Below are 16,238 nucleotides of genomic sequence, written 5' to 3' on the forward strand. Positions count from 1 at the left end.
GCACTCTGTTTTGAGACCTCTGTTTAAGGACCCTACTCCCTGATGGGATCTGTTTCTGGTACGGCAATATCTAATACATCCCTCCTTTGAACCAGCAGCTAAATGTGACCTTAAGTATTTTGCTTGGAAAACTGTTTTCCCTAGTAGCCGTTACCTCTGCTAGATGAATTTCAGAGATTCAAGCCTTGTCTTCAAAACCTCCATACTTGATCTTTCCCAAGGATAGAGTGACACTGCAAATTAATGCCTCCTTCCTTCCCAAGGTGTTGTTCAAATCTAATATCAATCAATCCATTAATTTGCTAGTTTTCTTCCCTAAATTTGCAAACAAGGGTGAATACGTGCTACATTTATTGGGTGTTCATAGACAATTACATACTGCATAGAACAAAAGACATCAGAAAAGCATACCAGTTATTTGTTTCTTTGCAGAGCTGAAACTGGGCAAACTAGTCACAAAAGTAACTTTAGCCAGATGGCTAAATAATTTCTAATTCATTTGTCTATAGCAAATCGGGTATTACCTTACCACAACTGGTACGAGCTCATTCAACTAGGCCCATGGCAACTTCTTCAGTTTTTCTTTCCAGAACGTCCATGGACAACATATGTGCAGCAGCAACTTGGGCTACTCCCCATGCTTTTATTAGTCATTATAAATGGGATCTGGTCTCCAGAGGTAGAGCATCATTTGGTACAACTGTGCTCAGGAATATCCTTCCTTAGAGTCCACCTGGGATTGTAGGTAGCTGGGGGACTCTGTTCCATCAGTTGAGGATAGAAAGAAAATTGACAACATCAGATAAAGAAGTTATGTACTTACCATAACATTCCATCTGTGTTGCCCACTTTCATTCTTCTTCAACTTCCTGCCCACCAAACCCCATCCTTTCTGTTTACAACTTCTGGAACAATGAACTGTTAGGGGGACATCATTGTCATTGATATTGAGCTCCAGTTATAGTTTCTTCCTGTATTGAGTACATGTAGTTTTACATCTACTATATTTATGCATGTTAAACATTTATTTTCTGGTTAAAAGTCAGCAAACAAGATGTGAGGTAACTTGGGGTTGTTGCTTTGTGGGTAAGGGAGAAGCTTGAGAGTTTTTGTTTTACCACGAGCTGTAGTAATAGCTGAGTCTGATCGGATCCTAACCCATCAGATGGAACATTATGGTAGGTACATAACTTCTTTTTTGATTTGCCATTACTTTGTGCCCAAAGCTCTGAGAAGTTGCTTGGCACCACTTTAAAGTTTTGTTGAGAATCATCTCTTAAGGAACTTGCATGTGGTAGGATTGCATCTCAGTCTTTCCTGTTGGTTGTCCCTGTACAGCCAAATAAGAAGCTTAGAAAATGGAAGACAGAAACTTTTGGTGTCCAGTTTGACTTGGGTATCTGTGCTGTGGCACTTGATCAGGCCTCAGACTGCCAGACATTAGCGGCTTCTCTGGCTTTCATGACCCATGAGAAGGTGCAGCCTATTAGCACATCTTTCTCAGCTAATCAGATAACCATTTCAGGTTCAAATGGGGAGCCTTGGTTTGTTGTATTGGAAGGGCCAGAGGGTATTTCTCAGATTTTGGTTAAGGAAAAGATACCTGGTACCCTTATTGAGGTGCATCTGGGGTCAAGTCCTCCATGTTACTTGCAAGCAGGTATACCTAAGAAAAAGCAGCTCAAGGTAAAGCAACTTTCTTCTTCTGACCCTAGGGACCCTCAGAAGGAATGGTAAGATTTTTCAGAAGGTCTTTTTAAGGCGATTATATCTTAAAAGCCTCTCCAATTATTTTCTTTCTTTTCTCTTTCTTTCTGTTCTCAAATGAAACCAAGAGTCAGCTTGTAAAAAGAGGATTCTGAATCAGAAGTAGACTCTTTAGCTTACTGTTCTCAAATTCATTCCCTACTGGGATTTAAGTCTGGAAAAGATGATACTATGTCTCCTGATTCAAATTTATAAAAACGTTCTTTTGAAGACACTGTACTAAAAATGATGAAACACATCAGTAGGAAGGCAAACAAGTCTCAGATATTCAAAAAGGATACTACGACCTTCTGGATGTGAATTCCTAAGCCTTCATCCATTTCTCTGGTCCTAGGGGCTCTGTAAGATACCTTTGCCTCAGCTTTGCTTACCCTAGAATCCCAGCCCCCTTCTCCTAAAACAATAAATAGATTTTACAAGATGCTCGATACTCATAAGTTTCTTTATAAAACCCCTTCTTCAAACCCTACAGTCATTTTAATGGAATCTGATAAACCAAACAAGTTGCAGCCATCCATGTATGACATTCCCAATGATAAGAAGAGTAGGTGTATAGATCACTCTGCTACACTTGCCTTTAAGGCTATAAATGATAAAATCCACATGTCCAGATAACTTTTGGCTATTATTAGTAACATGAACAAGCTTCTAACAGACTTGCCTGATTCAAACATTAAAGATTCTCTATCTTTTTTTCATAATTCTGCTTCCCAAGTAGGTAGGTATGATGTAGCTATTGGATCTTCCAGAGTTACTGTTACAGATTCAGTATTAAGGTACTCATGGTGGACTTCTGGTATGGTACCTTAGCAAGTAGTAGTGTGGTACTCTACCTGCATCTGCTATGAGTGACAACTGGGCACTTTTTGGTATAGTCCCAGTTCAGCTACTGAATATAAGTGAAAACAAGATGGGTTAATTACAAGTTGATGCCAAAAAGGGGTGAAAAAGCAATAACAAGAACCTCAAGATAAAATAATAAGTCAAAGGTGTGCAATAAAGTGATTGTGACATCAGTACCATTATTGTGGAGCCTGACATGCCTGGGCAGAGTGCAAAAGATATAGGAGTCCTAAGTGACAAAATCAACAAATTATATGCCTTGATGGTGAGAACAAATGGTACATTTATAGACTATTTCAAAAAATGATTAGAAGATGGAAGGGATGGAAGTGGTGCTGGACCAGCACTCACTCAGATGAGATTGAGAACATCCAAACAGAGGGGAAAGAGCTTCACAAGATAGTTGTCGACCTTGTGATGGCTAGAGAAGAGTTATAACAGAAATCTCCACTTCACAAATGTCACAGAGGGATCAGATGGGAATGATTGCATAAAGTACATGAGAGAGATGCTTAGTCAATGGACAAACTTACCCAAAGAGGATATCCTGTTAGACAGAGCACACAGTGTTTACCCTGCGATTCAGAGAGTATTTGCAGACCTTGATTTCTCTATTGGTATAAGACTAAAATGAAGCCATTTAATTTCATCCCGTTTTATAAAATGTGTAGGCAGTTTAAAATTTAAGTTGGCGTATCCGGCAATGCAAAAACTGTTTTTATTATAAGAGATGACATCATTGCTGGACCCCAGATGTGGCAGCAACAGAATTAAAGAAACATAGACAGTTTATAGAGCTACAAGGTCCAATGGGATCACAACTGGTAAAAAAAAACACCACCATCAGGAACATGAAAGAATGCCTTGTTCCCAGTTTTCAGGAGAAAGTTGGAAGAATGACAGAGGGAGGCTCAGCAGGTAACAAAAAGAATAAGAGAGGAATTACTCAAGAGTAGAAGATGGGAGCGAGATCTAGGGAGACTTTGAAGTGAGAGAAAAACGCAAATAAGATGAAGCTGTGACATTTACTGAGACTGTTGGTTAACAACTCTGCCAGGGGGCCTACAAAATAGTAATATTTTACCAGCAGCAAGAGAACACTGGGGAGTGGGACGGGATAATAGTCACATTAAACAATAGGACAGATGGTGATGGACAAAGCAAAGTTGATTACCACCATTGAATTGAATGATATCTAGGTAACATGTAGGTAGGTTTACACTATGAGGAAATTTTTTGAAGCACCTCTTGCAGTATTATGGAATAGTGGATATAGTTTACATATGCAGAGGTCCTCCACATAAACATACCCAAACAATGGAGACCTCCAGGGCAAAAACACATGCGATCTCCACAGCCCCCCACACCACATACCACGCATAGTCTACACACCTGTGCCTCACAACCATTAAGGCTTCACCATAAACCCAACATATTAGTCATAGGAGACTCCATTGTGAGAGACACAGATGTGCCTCTCACAAGGCTGGATAAGGATCATTTTATGTTGGGCAAACTTCGCGACCAGTTAAGCTACGGATATCAGAACATTTGAGTGACATTAGATGTAAAAAAACATCTAATGCATTATTTAAACACACACTGATACACAATAAAGCTCAATTTCGTTTCACCATAATTGATAAAATTATTGGTGATAGAAGTAATAAAGGGGGTTGGCACACTAAACTTGATCTAAAAGAAAAGAAGTGGATCACCAAACTTGGTGCTCTGTTAAATCCAGGATTAAATGAACACTTATAGAATATAATAACAAATATAATAAACATGGATTTCACAAAAATTTTCTATACATGATATGTCACTTTATTATTTTTTGTTTTCATAAATATGTTTGTTCTATTTATTATTGAAATACCAGATATATTATTATGCTTAATATTAATGAGTTTGACTGATTGATTTATACAACCAATCATTGAATTGTATGTTGTATATAAACACCCAATTTTTCTAAATGGGTTCTGTTGGTATACACTGAAGAAGGCTGGGTTTGAACCTCAACCGTATGTGGGACCTACTTGGTGTTTTGGTAGTTTATTAATACATCAATAAACTACTTTCTACAGTCCATTTCTGTTATTCAATTGACTTGCAGCCGTGCAACTCCTTGCGTGCAGGATACACTTTGTCGGATGTACGTTGCTTCACTTCCTGCTGGGGGAATCGTTTGGACTGTGTCGGCGTGTTCGCCTTACTGTTAAGGTCTTTATGTGATTTTAAACTAACCAAGCTCATTTTTTGGCTCAATTTACATTTGAGCTTTGTGACTTTGGGACATATCATGTCTTAACATTGGTTGGTCTACAGGTTCTGACCGGATTCTTTTCTTTTGGACAAAGTGAGTTACCAAAGATTTTGTATGATACGCCATCTTGGTCTAACTGTCTACAAACACTTCGTGGACTTGATTAATCATTGAGGGGCCATAATATACATAGTGGTATGACAATATTTATCTGTTTTTTACATCAATAACAGCAAATGGAACTTGTCGCATAGAGCAACGCTCGTGGTTATATTTTTTTGTGGACAATTATTAAGTCGTAACTGTGTACCAAGAACATTTGGCCTTTCTTCGATGTGTGTGTTTAAAACTTGTGTCATTATTGGCATATAGTTATTTAAACATTTAATTTCATCTTTGTTCAAGTGATTGATGTAACCGGGAGCCTTCTGGTCTTTAATACAGAAAACAGTTGCCTATAACAATCGAGGGCACATTACGAACTGTTATCGGGTTGATGTTAACTTCTAAAGGGTCGCAACATACAGAATAGCGATTTTACGTCTAAATTATCATTGACTATATGCAATATGGTTATATGGAATTTATTGCATTCAACTGCAAAATCACAGATATGGTGAACTCTTTCTATGGGCATTGAATATATTGTGAATTTTTTCTACAAGATTTGGATCTTTCTGAATGGCCGTATTTGTAACTAATGGCATTTATAAGTACTTATTATTTTACTAATGTATTTTCTGCAGTACAGCGATTTATGTTATAAAACATTGTTTAGGGCAGTCACAATTTAAATTTAAAATAATTATAATAGTGCATTTTTTTATGCATCTAAGGCTTTTGGAGGATTACTGTGATTATTGTTGGAATACATATACATGAATATCTAGTGCATTCATGCAACTATATTGATTGCATGTCTCTGATTTTGACAAATGTATTATTGGACATCATTTGAGTAATGGTTTAGAAACGTTAACCAGTTAGCTGATTACTTTTGGAAACTGTTGGGCGCAATTGAAAATTATTTGTTAGCCTATGCTTCATGTAATATATCATAAGTGTTAGGACTTTGTATAACAAATCAAGAGTATATTGGCAGAGCAATATTTTTTGACATTGTTATGTGCATGCTTATACAAACATTTAATCATCTTTCTTTTTATAAGCATTAAGGTCATTATTATATTGGCAGAGTAGTACTTTTTGTGTTTTATTATTTTCATATAGTAGTTTGTTCATAATATTCAACAATACAGATCATGATGATCCATTTTTTGGGTTTATAATAACAAGGGACTAGTGTTATTTTGGCAATTGGAACAAGTATGCCAATACCAATATCTAGAGCTGTATGATATTAGGTAATTTTTTATAGCTATAAATATAAATATTATTATATTATTGTTTTGTTGTTACATTATTATGTCACTAACATGAGGATAGGGACTAGTCAATGCATTTTTATATTAAATAATAAATAATTAATTATAATATATATAACAAGCTTTGTTTTACAACATTGATAAAAGGGTTGGATTAGATTGCTTCATCCACAACTTTTGGGACTGGCAAGTAGGCCTGTTAATTTTGATACAGCTATTTAATTAGTATAGTGTGATATGTCAAACACATATATTTTTTAAATATAACTTCTGATATAAGTCGAAGTTACATCTTTTCAAACTTCATTGAATTTCCTTCAGTTTTTATAAACACAGTTGAATATTGGTACTCTGGGACCCCATAAAATATATATCTCAGAATCTTTGAGTTGAGTCTACCTTTGGTTTTGGGTGTCAAACATTATTCTCATTTTGTATTTTTTGTTGTTTTCATTATACCATTATTGTCCTGTAGCTGACGTGGCAATATTTTGCATTTATTTATGCATTTATAATATATGACCATTATTGTCTAGGATTTACAGGACGTGGTAATAACTTATATTCAATTAGTCAAATATCATGGATCTAAACCAAATACTATTGGATCTATCAGCAGACAAGGATGACCTTGCACCCTTTGGAATTGGGAATGAAGCTATGGTCTCTGGTATTACTACTGCTATTAAACCAGAGCAAAAATGTGAGACACTTTTTCTAAATCTAAATAAAAACATGAAAACTTTAAGATCTAGTGTTTGGCACCACAAACTATTGAAGGCATATTTGGCTAAGGGCATTTGTCCGAGAGGTCTCAGAGTCAAAATCCAACCACTAGTGGGAGACCCTGATGATAATTTAATGACTGAATGGGCTCAGATTCAACAGGAATATTCAATGAAGTTTGTCAGTTCTTTGTGTGATTATTACACTAGAATCATTGACAAAGAGACAAATACAGTCCTAGAATCTATTCAAGAATGTAATCATTATCAACATGAGACACATCTTCTTCCTGCCTTGTTATCTAAACTAAGCAGTGAATTATTGAGTTTAACTATTTTGAGAGAGAAAGATTAAAAATTCTCTCGTGATCTTATGGACTATGAGAAAGGACAACCTTTCAAACATGTCAGACATGTGAAATTCCAAGAGGGACATATTAAAAATAACAACAAGTTTCCATCTAATTCCAAACGAGATCCATACTTAAAACTAAGGGTACCAATGCAGAATCAACAGACTATGATACATCATCTGGGACAGACACGGAGACACAGTCCACTCTAGATTCCCCTAACCCCAAACGGAAAAATAATATGTCCCCTTTAGGGAACACAGAGGGAGGAGGGGTGGTAGGAAGCACAAAAAAAGTTACAAGTCTGGAAAACTTGCTACAAATGTTGTCGAACAAGTAAACAATGTACATAACATTTCAAAAATTACATTAACAGCTGAACAAACATCATTACTAAATAAAGGATTGTCTTTCATTCCTGGATTCTTTGTGTCTGAGGATAATTTTACACAGGATTTATTTTCATTTTGTAGGTTAATGAATCTTAAGTTATTTTTTCAGGACAAAGAAGATGGTGGCTCAACACAATTGGATTCCTTCAAATACCACAGTTCATCCTTCACACCCCCTATGCATCCTACTGTTAATTTATTTTTGCGCAGTGTCTTAAATGAGTTACATTTCCAGTATAATCATGCTTTACCTATGCCCAATAACATGACAGATGTTGAGAAATCATGTTTGGAAGAATTGATTTGGTGATTATAAATGCAGATAAAGGAGGGGCAGTGGTAGTGTTAGATTGGAGCTATTATAATAATGAAGCTTATAAGCAGTTGAATGATGCTCGATATTACACTAAGATGCCACTTGAGATACTCCATTTTCAAAAACAGATTGATGATTTTTACAATTAGCCTTTGACAATGGCATCATATCTAAGAAAACATTAGACCATTTAACAATATTAGACAATACATCTATTTTCTACCCAAAATACATAAAGATTTGTTTCATCCGCCTGGTAGGCCCTATTGTGTCAGGCATGGGCTCACTCACAGAACCACTTTCTGACTATGTATTTGACCTTTACTACCATATGTAAGATCTAGCATACAGGATACTACTCAATTTTTGAGTATTGTCAATGATATGCAGCTAGATGGCTTTGTACTTTGGATGTGAGCTCACTATATACAAGTATTCCACACTGGGCGGACTTGATGCTATTGAATTCTGGTTACATCAATCTAACATGTATCCTTAGATTCAATACTTTATTATTAAATCTAACTGAGCATGTATTGACCAAAAATGTTTTTTACAATCAGGAATGTAATGGTACAGCTATGGGGGCATGTTTTGCCCCCATATATGCTGACCTATTTATGGCTTATTTGGAACACATCATGATCTATGATGCTACTCACAACCTTTTTTTGCCTGAGATAGAGGAGGTATTTGGATGACTGCTGGATGGTGTGGAGATCGGATATTCCATATCTCCTTGAATTTGTAGAATATCTGAATGATAACAAATGGGGAATAAAATTCACTATCAATTATGATCTAAAATCAATAACTTTTTGGATGGACAATACTTTAAAAACTGAGACCTACAGAAAATTTCCGAATATAACACTATTCTCCACACTCCAGCTTTCATCCAAAACACATTGCCAAAATATTCCTAAATCGCAATTTATCAGAATGAGAAGAAATTGCTCTGATAATGTTAGTTTTGGTCATCATGCTCAAGATTTGTGTACTAGGTTTAAGAACAGGGGCTATAATTCAGGTTTTGTTACACTGGCTTTGAATCATGCCTCAGGGTTACAGAGATCAAACTTGTTAACGCAAACAAAACCAAACACGAAAAGATTAGTCTCACCACCACATATGGTAGAAATACCAACACCTTTATCAACATCATCAAAGGAAATTGGAATATACAAATCTGAATCAGATGTTAAAACCAAATCTATTGTTCCAAACACATGTTTCATTTCGAAGAAACTTAGCGGGATACTTTAATCATTACAAACACCATTTTGAATCTTCTTTATCCAATTTATATCAAACAACCATTTTGGGTGACAAACTCATTGGTTTTCTCTTGTGGTCATTGTGTTAACTGTAAATTCATAGCAAAACAAAAGAGTTCACCAGTAGAAACAGTAATAATGTGTTCGACATAAAATTTTTTTGGGCCATTTTATATGTCATTGTAACTATGTTGGGCAAACTTGACCAGTTAGGATATCAGAACATTTGAGTGACATTAGATGTAAAAAAACATCTAATGCATTATTTAAACACACACTGATACACAATAAAGCTCAATTTCGTTTCACCATAATTGATAAAATTATTGGTGATATAGAAGTAATAAAGGGGTTGGCACACTAAACTTGATCTAAAAAAAGAAAAGTGGATCACCAAACTTGGTGCTCTGTTAAATCCAGGATTAAATGAACACTTATAGAATATAATAACAAATATAATAAACATGGATTTCACAAAAATTTTCTATACATGATATGTCACTTTATTATTTTTTGTTTTCATAAATATGTTTGTTCTATTTATTATTGAAATACCAGATATATTATTATGCTTAATATTAATGAGTTTGACTGATTGATTTATACAACCAATCATTGAATTGTATGTTGTATATAAACACCCAATTTTTCTAAATGGGTTCTGTTGGTATACACTGAAGAAGGCTGGGTTTGAACCTGGGCCGAAACCGTATGGTTCTGTTGGTATACCTTGGTTTGGTAGTTTATTAATACATCAATAAACTACTTTCTACAGTCCATTTTTGTTGCTGGCGTTTTTTTCTGTTATTGGATAAGGAGAAAGTCACGGTAAGGTGTCTGTCAGATGCCAGAATGCGCCATATCACACACGCACTTAAGTCTCTCAACAACAGGTACTATTATGACTCTTTCATTGTCCATGTTGGCGTGAATGACTTGAGACATACCTCTCTGGACTATATGAAGAGAGACATGATTGAGCTCGCTGATTATGTGTTTAAAGCAGGTATGTCCCTAGCCTTAAGCAGCATTCTGCCATCACGCAGAGTGATGCCTCAATACAAACAGAAAATGATTGACTTAACTATTGGCCTAGTTTCTGGTGTCATTCCAGGGGGATCCAGTACCTGACAGCCTGGGAAGATATGATCGATAAATCGCGATGCTTCGCCAGAGATGGCCTGTATCTGTATCACCTGAGCTTCAGGCTTCTGGCAAAGCCTCTTGCCTCCCCTATAGTGCCTTTTTTAGGAAAAGTGATGAGATTAAAACTACCAACATAAAAATCTCAACAAAACACAAATTAAAGGTCATGCTGCTAAACATGAAACTGCACTCATTGCAAGCATTCCTAAACCTAGAAAATGCTGACATCTGTGTAGTCATAAAAACCTGGTTCAAAGCTTCAGACAGCACCCCAGCCTTACCTGGTTACTCAGTCTATCATATACATTAAAGACACACACCTCCAGGCTAATCAAACAGTATGACGCACAGGAGACACTCCAGATGCAGTTAACCATTGACAAGACCCCTATTCAAATCATAGCTAGCTACTGGCCCCAAATCTGACTGAAGATGCCCAATCCGCCTACTTGGACCTGTTCGAATTTATCAAGTTTCAACCCTTTACCCTGATCCTGGGTGACTTTAACTTCCCAATCATAGACTGGAAGAACTACTCATGCCAGAGCACAAATGCTCAGAGATTCCTTGATTTTGTCAATGCAAATGCCTTGAAACAGCTAGTCGATACCCCCACAAGGGGTGATAATATCTTGGACTAGGCATTAACCAACATGAGTAACCACTGCAGCATCCCTATAGTATCATCCTTCCTGGTAAGATCCACCATCTCCCCCAACTCCCTCTCTAGCTAGGATCAGACATAAAAACTTCTCCAAAGCTGATTACAGCCTCCTGAGGGATGGTATAAACAGCTTCACAGCCCCCTCTCTAGGAGCTGGCACCAATATCCAAAACTACACCAAAGCACTATACGAGCATTTATATAGATGCATGGAATCAGGCATACCCGAGAGGACTAAATCCTCCTCTGCAAGGAAGAATAAACCTGTCTGGTGGACATCTGCAATAAATAAACTCTATAACAAAAGGAGAAAATTGCTGTCCAAAACCAAGAAGGAGCAGGTGACCAATTGGAAGCAATGTCTCCTTAGCCTGAACAAGCAAATAAGAGCACTAGTGAAATCCTCCAAAGCAAACTTTGAGTCCAGATTGGCCACGTCTGCTAGAGACAATCATAAGACCTTTTTCACATATGTCTGCAACCTCAAAAGAAGCACCCAGATCTGTTCAGAACTGGTGGTCAAGGACACTACATATACAAATGCTGTAGATATAGCAAACTTGCTGGCTGACAGATTCAGCAAAAACTTTACCCCTCTGTTCCTCCCATCAGTAAATCAGAACATCACCAGTACCTGCCCCCTTCCCCTTATATCTGTGGAACAGGTCATCACTGTTCTCTCAAAGGCAAAAAATACCACCTCCATGGGACCCGATAACATCCCATGCTGCATCCTACATGAACTCGGGCAGGAACTTGCAACACCACTAGGCAGCCTATTCAACCAAAGCCTGAGTACTGGCTTCATCCCAGCTGAGTGGAGGACAGCCACTGTCATCCCTTTACACAAAGGTGGAGTGTCCACCGATCCAAGAAATTATAGACCCATCAGCCTAACTAGCCTGATCTGCAAGGCCATGGAATGGATTATCATGGACCTCATCAACAAGGACATTGGCAACCTCCAAACACTTGATCCCACACAGTTTGGCTTTGTCAAGGGGAGGTCATGCCTGCTAAATTTGGTCACCTTCTTTGAGACAGTCACCAAAGTCATGGCTGAGGGGAAGACAGTGCACACCGCCTACCTTGACCTGGCCAAAACCTTTGACACTATTCCCCACTCGGGCATAATAGATAAACTCTCTCAACTAGGCATCAATCCATATGTTAACAAATAGGTAGCAAACTGGCTCACTGATAGAACCCACGTAGTCAAAATAGGGGAAGCCACCTCAAGCAGTAGACCTGTAACAAGCGGCGTACCCCAGGGTTCGCTGTTGGGGCCTGTGTTATTTGGAATATACTTTTCTGAGGTGCAGGCCAAAACCAGTGAGCTATGGCTGACCAAGTTTACAGATGACTGCAACCTGGGTGTTGTCATCAATTCCCCTAGTGATGTGGACATCCTCCAAGAGGGTCTCACTTAGACAAATGACTGGTGCCAGAAACATGACCTCAAGCTAAATACCAAAAAATACATCATCATACCCTTTGAGGAGAGTGACATTCCCACTAATTATCACATTAATAACAACATCCTAAGCACTCAATCAGTCGTGAGGGTTCTGGGCACCCAGGTTGATGGAAACCTGACTTTTGACCACCATGTTGCTTCCGTTGTACAGAAAGCCTTCTACATGGCCCACCTCATAAGTAAGGGTATCTCACCTAGGGACAAGGAGGTCATAACATCCCTGTATTCCTCCGATGTTCATCGTGTTACCCTGCTGCAGTCATCACACTTGGGTTATCCTGTCGTCAGGCGGTCCCGCAGTCGGCCTGAATTCCAAAGTCTTGGTCCGGCGTCGGTTGCTGTCGCTTCTTCCCTGACGTCAGTGCGCCAGGGGTATATAAGAGGCATCTGATGCCATTTTCTCCAGTCTTTCTTGCCGCACGGTGCCCGAAGCAGAAGCAGTTCGCAAGTGCTGGTCGGCCGACACCTGAGATTTTCAAATCGAATTTCAGTCTGAAGTCTTCAAAGCTAAGTACCCCGTTGGGGAACCTTTTCTTGCCTCAGTCCGATGTCAGAAAAAGTTAACAATTGCATTTCTTGTGGGAAGCAAATACCTCATAAGGACTTTCATTCTTATTGTATACCTTGCCTAGGCCCAGACCACGACGTCACTGGTTGTCGGTTTTCCGCTAGGTTCAATCAGCAAACTATAAAGCAACGCTTTGATTTCGCATGACACTACTTCGGTAGGAAATTTAATTACACTATGCCGTCGGAGCAACCAACGTGCATAAAAAACACAAAGATAAGGACAGGCAGCCTAGATCCAAGCCAGACTCCGAGGCCTCGGCTGGGCTGGTTTCCGGTTCTCCGGTTTTCAGAGAGGCGCCTACGCAGCCCCTGGCGACCGCAGAATTGCAACCCCAGACCGTTTCGGATTCTCAAGCAGAGAGTTCTAGGCCGACGCAGCCATTTTCTTTAGGCCCTACCGACGACATTGCAGAAGGAGAAGCCGGTGCTGTGGAAACACCTTCAGTTTCAGAAGGTGTCTTCAGACTGACTACTCTCACCATAAAATCTTATGCTAAGCTTAAGACTCCTCTAAAACCAAAAAAAAAAAAACTGCACATCAGTCTCCAGTTCAAGGCCCCATGCCTAAGAAACAGATGCTTAAAATGGCTGAAAATTTGATTTCTTTAATCAGGGGCTCCCAACCCCCCCCCCCCCCCCCCCCCAGATAAAAGGCCTAGACAAGAGGAGGATTATGCCTCCTCTGATCAAGTGTCTATTTCTTCAGGCTCCTCTGAGGAACAGGATTATTCCTTTCCCCCTTATGAAGATTCTGATGCTGAAGATTCCATTCCCTCAGCTTCTCCCCCTGAATACTATTCCTTTGGGGAAACCTTACATACCATGAGGGAACATTTGCACTGGGAAGGTCAGGACTACTCCGACTCAAAGAAAAGGCTCTGAGAGTCTCTTTTACTCCCCCAGCACATACCACTTGCTATCCCTCCAGTTTTAGACATTGTGGATGATGTTTACTTAGAATATAGTCTAAATCCAGATTATCTGCCTCCTGCTCCAGCCAAACCAGACAGATATTATAGAGTGCCTGACTCACACAAATTCCTTTACAAAAGCCCTGTTGCTGACCCAGAGACAATCTCCCAGGGTCCCATAGAGGCTAAGGCTTCTATGGCTAAAAATCCTGTACCCTCTGAAAGGGACTCCAGAGCACTAGATAGGTGGGGGAAGAAGGTTTACACCTCAGCTACTCTAGCTATGAGAGCACTAAATTGTCAATTTCACATGCTGAAATACCAGCAATTCCTAATGTCTCAAATAAAACAAAAAATGAGCACGCATCCTCAACAGTCTGAATTCAAGGAAGTGCAGGATCTGTTGCATGCAGCTGAACAGGTGGACAAACATACTTTACAATGTGGATTTGATTCGTTGGAAGCTTCCTGTAGAGCAGCTGTTACTGGGTCGGTCATACGTAGGCATGCTTTTTTAAAGGAACAAACTCTGCCTGATCATGTTAAAGCAAAGTTACTAGATGTACCCTTACAGCAGGATGTTTTATTTGGAGTTAAAGCAGAAGAGGTTTTAAAGAAAATGGAGGATAAGGCAAAATCTATGCAGACGGTCAAAGATTTCTTACAGGTACAACCCCCACGCTTCAGCAGAAATTGGCCAACAAAAAATTGGTCCTTTCCAGCTTCTTACAGACCACAGAGGGGTAAATACAGATGCCCAAGGGGCAGAGGTCAAGCACAAATCCCTTACAAACCTCGCCACTGGGGCACTGCAACACAGAAGGGAGGAGAAGACAGGTCCCAAACTACTAGAAAACAAACACAATGACTTAAACCTCAAACTGCCAAGCAAAGCTCTCTTGGCAGCTCCCTTGGGAGGAAAATTAGCACTTTTTGCAGACAACTGGCGCATCATCACAAAGGACAAATGGGTCCTAGACATTATCTCACAAGGATACAGATTCATTTTCCACACCTTGCCAAGGATAAAAGGAATGCCAAACCTGCCACAAAATCAATGGGCAGAGGCACAAAAACAAATTACAGCTCTCATGGACATGAGAGCCATTCAACTGGTACCTACACAGGAGCAAGGCCAAGGATTTTACTCAAGGTTCTTTCTAGTCCCCAGAAAGGACAATGCTTGGAGACCCATTCTGGACCTTTCGATTCTAAACACCTTCTTGCAAGTACCCAAATTCAAGATGCTAACACTACAGCAGCTTCTTCCCATGTTGGGCAAGAAAGCTTGGCTAGTAACGTTGGACCTCAAGGAGGCATACCTGCATGTCCCTATCAGACAAAATTGCAGAAGATACCTCCACTTCATGGCAGATTCAACCCATTACCAATTCTCTGCACTGCCCTTTGGCTTATTTACTGCGCCCAGGGTCTTCACATAATGCCTGGCACCAGTAATTGCATACTGCAGACAAAGAGGAATTCAAATATACCCATACCTGGACAACTGCCTCATCCAAGCAGAAAGCAAGGACATTCTCTTACAACATCTGGCTTTTGTAAAACACCTTCTAAGTTGCCTAGGGTACACAGTAAACGAAAAGAAATCAAAACTAGTGCCCTCACAAAATATAACATTCCTGGGTGCCAGCTTGAATACAAAGACCCAGATGGCTTATCTGACGCCAGACAAACAACTACAACTAACTCAATACTTCAAAATAATGGCAACAAAGGCCCAACTCCCTGCAAGAAAAATTCTGCAGACCCTGGGCTTCATGGCATCTTGCATACTACTAATACCATTTGCAAAACTGCATATGAGGAAATTACAATGGTAATTGAAAAGCGTATGGACTCAACACAGCCACAGCTTGGAAACAATGATGCCTCTCATTCCCTGCCTTCAACAGGAGTTTCTATGGTGGTCACAGGCATGTCACCTCAACAAGGGTCAGCCTTTCACCTTACCCCCTGCCAGGCAGACTATGACAACAGATGCATCCGACTATGCTTGGGGGGCACACATGGCAGGGCAGTGCATTCAAAGCATATGGACTGCAGATCAAAGAAATCTGCACATCAATCAAAAAGAAATGCTAGCTGTACAGAATGCTCTGACAGCCTTCAAGGACCTCTTACA

General features: G+C 39.3%; 1 protein-coding gene across 1 annotated transcript in view; it reads left to right on the forward strand.

The window, feature by feature from the left end:
* The window catches only part of SMARCC2 (SWI/SNF related, matrix associated, actin dependent regulator of chromatin subfamily c member 2), a 2,789,858-nt gene that overhangs the window by 2,247,865 nt on the left and 525,755 nt on the right, over positions 1–16,238 (forward strand). The window lies entirely within an intron of this gene.

The sequence above is a fragment of the Protopterus annectens genome, chromosome 9.part0, assembly GCF_019279795.1.
Source record: "Protopterus annectens isolate FY-2018-M chromosome 9.part0, PAN1.0, whole genome shotgun sequence".
Classification (NCBI taxonomy): Eukaryota; Metazoa; Chordata; order Ceratodontiformes; family Protopteridae; genus Protopterus; species Protopterus annectens.